Raw genomic sequence first — 3,952 nt, 5'->3', positions numbered from 1 at the left:
TTAGCTCTCATTCAGTTGTGTTCAGGGAGAAACGGATATTTGCTCAGTTTCCTTTTGGTCCAGCTTTGTTGCAATCAATGGCTCTATCTCTAATTTTCCTCTTTAGTTTTGGTTTCTATTTTTCTGCCCTTTTCATTCTTGCACCCTCTGTTTCTCTCTGTCTATCTCTCTGTTTTGTCTCGGCCGGCCTGACCCAGCAGCACACTCATCATGCACGGACCATAAACCACAGCAGCATAATAGGTTAAGGCTGCAGAGGTGGAGGGATCCCAGCCGCAGGTTTCAGGCTCAGCTTCACATTCCTTTGCAGACAGCTCAATGTTCATTATGGAAGTGGTACTAAATGACAAAAAAGTAGGAATACATGTTTTAACAGCCACAGATGGATCTCCCAAGGACGTTTTAGCCGGAGGAGAGAAGTGCTGGGGCTTATGTGATGAGATTCAAGTAAGTCAGCATGTGAAACAGCTTCCCGCAGGGCCGTAAAGTCACTGTGCGTTTAATCACCTTCTGATATTAACAGCATGATAGAGTCACTGTGTGTTTTCAAATAGCTTCTTAACATGAAGGTAGTGGAATAGGGCAGGTCAGCCTCAAGTTTACAGAGACCATAATTTAACTGAAAGGTGCGATCAGATAGGAGCCAATGTCTCTAATGGTCTCTGGACGATGGTTGCTAAAACCAGCCACCTGTGACGGTACCCGCCTGTCACTTGAAGCAGACACGCTCTTAAATGTGCATAACTTTAAGTTTATTAATATAATTTAAATGGGCGTGTTCTATAAAAATTCAACCCCCCCTATGCAGTTTAGCTATAATGACCAAAACCAGTTTTGTACCAGGCTGTGTTTATTCCTGCTGTAACTTTGGACATTTGAACATGGGGCCTTATGGAGATAGACTCACTTTTGGAGCCAGCCTCAAGTGGCCATTAGGGGAACTGCAATTCTGTGTTGGCTTCATTTTTCAACCACAGAAGTTGTTGCTTGGTAGCAACTCCTGAATTCTGTGAGGTAAGATTACTGGTTTTGGAGTCTGCTGGCTTTGAAGAGAGCAACTTCTTCTTCATCAGAAAGGATTGTCTTGACTCCAACTCATGTTCAAAAATACACTGAGAAATCCACCGTAAAAGGGCAGAGAGACCAATTCTTTCCAGTTAGTTGCAGCCTCTGGGCATGTTGTGCTCTGAATAAAGCATGTGGCTGTCATCACAGATATGGTCGACAAACAAACCAGCAAGCTTAAACTTGTTTGTGTACTCACACACTCAGCTTTCATTGAAAACAACAAATTATCACTTGAAGTCTGGCTGCTGTGTAAAGGAATTTAGAAAACTGTAGCACTAAATGTAGCAGAAGTAAAATCATAAGCTACAATGTTTTGAACATCACAAACCAATCAGATCTAACTGAGTATCACATGGTGGATTGTTCCTTTTCAGTTTTGCTCCTGTAAACTGAGACTCTGTCAGTCTGCTGAGAGATGCAGGTTGTTTTCCAGCAGCTGAACAGGGAAAGCTTCAGGAAGTCTGACTGCAGACTGTCTGTAGGACCCCTTAAAGTAGGGGTGCCCAATGTTTTTCCCTTGGAGGGAGGTACTGGAATTTAACGGTGGGCCATTGGCCAAAAGCAAAGACCTATTGTATTGTATCATTAAGATGCAAACTGTTACTAGGATCCTAAGTTCCATTGACAGTTCAAAGTTTCTGATCAGATAATAAAAGATAACGGAATCTGTATATTTTGAGAGCAATTCCCCCCAACAAACAATAGAAAAGCATAAACTGAGATTGATAGATTGATTGAGAAATACATTTTTCATTTTTTTGCTAGAAACAACTGGCGGGCCAAATCGGCAGGACAACTTTGGCCTATGGGTCCATTTTGGGGCCAGTTTTGTAAATAGTATAAAAGCTATTCTTGCAGATGCACAGCTGAACATGAATTACATACCCACAGCTTGAGGTTGTAAAATAGTTTTTTTTCTCCTTCTGTTAAAATTTATATTATTGGACAGCTTTAGACCAAAGTGGTTTGCTAATGAGTGCAAGGTTGCCAGTTTGAAAATGAGTTGCTAAGATCCTGGCAGCAGAAAATTGTGTTTGCATTAGTGCCAATACTGCGAGTCTACAGCCATGCTAGCGGCTATGTGAAACTGTTTTGATATAAATATCAACTTTAGCATGCTAACATGCTTAAAATGACAATAAAGACTCTGATGCTGGGCTGGTATTATGTTTACCAAGATTGCCATCATAGTTTAGCATGTTAGTCTAACCCTAACCCTTATAAACCAAAGTATTGGAAGAATTAAAAGCTGTCTTGACAATGGCGTTTGGATGAAAAGTCAAAGGATGATCAAAGTTATTACAGTTAATCCTGAGGTAGATATGAATGTGTGTACCAAATATTGTGGAAATCCATCCAATGGTTCTTGAGACATTTCATTGAAACCCCAAATGTCAATGGTGGTGTTTGAGGAAAAGTCAGGGATCAGCAAAGTCAGGATTCATCCTCTCGGGATTTACTTTATTTCAAGGCAATCGATCTAGTCAGTCTAGACCAAAGTGCTGGACCGGCTGTCGATAAGAGTTATGCTGCTAAAAGTGTGAATGTTTGCCAGTGATGCAAAATAAAGCTGAAAAACAGCACAATTTTTTGCTGACCTTCCCTGAATAATATAGATATCAATAATAATAAAGCTTTCACCATCATTCAGAGCAGAAATACACCAGTACAAATTGTTTCTTCTTCCATACTCTTTGTTGGTATTCTGCTGTTTCTAATTGTACCCTCAGAAAGTTTTAATCTCTTGTGAGTTATTTTGTTCTGCTTTATTTTGATGTTTCTCCAAGCATAATCCGAGTAGGTACAACACTGCCTTGGATGTATTTCTACATTAATTAGTATATTATTAGTATATTAGTTCTGCAGTATTGTTAGGCTGTTGTTGTTGATGATACTAATTCCGCTTCTGGATAATTCAACTGCATTCGAGACATGTTAGGTTTGGCTGTTCCATGCTCTTGTTGTCAGTTGTCAACTGTACCGTGAAGGACAGTGTTGTGCTCATATGTAAAGTTTAATATCAGCTTATGGGACAAACTCTATTATTGATTGACAGGCCTTTATTTAAAAGTGGATTTAAGTGGATTCGAAGAACAAGGTAACTCTAATTAAAGTGTTAGATAATTATTGATGTGTGATGTTCAGTCCATTTCAGCAGTTATTGTGTGAATTCATATCCCCAACGCACAAATCTGAACTTGTCCCATATTTCATATATGTGTGTTTATATTTATATATTATATATATTTGCCTTGTTTTATAGCTGCAGTGCAACAGGTTTTTGAAAAGGCATTTTGTGTTGCAAAGTTAGATTAGTTATTTTCCCTTTGAAATATCATTATCATTGCTGTAGTGTATGCTGTGATGTGGTCATGTCAATGTCAATCATCTCATTATTATTATAAAAGCATGCCTTTGGCAAACAGGAATAGATAAACATAGGCCCACAGATGAAATGATAAAACAACAACATTATTGCTGTTTTTGTTTTAGAAGAATGAATGAACATTGCCAGTTCGAAAGAGGTATTCCAGTTTAGTGTTGCACTTTCATATATCTGACGTAGGCAAGTATAAAAAGAATCAAAAATCAAAGCAGCAGAGTCCAAGATATCCTAATTTTGAATCCCCAATATGGGTTCAGCTCCGAAACCACTGGATCCTGTCTTTCATTTGGCCTTCCCTGCCAGGTAAACGCCTTTCAAACTCCACACCTAAAGTTTGTCAACCAGGATGCTCATTCAAAATTTGAACAGTTTTCAGTAGCTGACTAATACTCGTCATGAGAAGTAAATGGAACTACATGTCTAAAATCTGCCCTTTTTAGAACATAGCAAGCTGTAAGAAGCTGATACAAACTAAACTGGTATGTGTGTGTGTGTGTG

Source organism: Morone saxatilis, unplaced genomic scaffold, assembly GCF_004916995.1.
Source record: "Morone saxatilis isolate NCDOM2014 unplaced genomic scaffold, NCSU_SB_2.0 Contig23, whole genome shotgun sequence".
NCBI lineage: Eukaryota > Metazoa > Chordata > Actinopteri > Moronidae > Morone > Morone saxatilis.
This window is presented reverse-complemented; position numbering follows the sequence as displayed.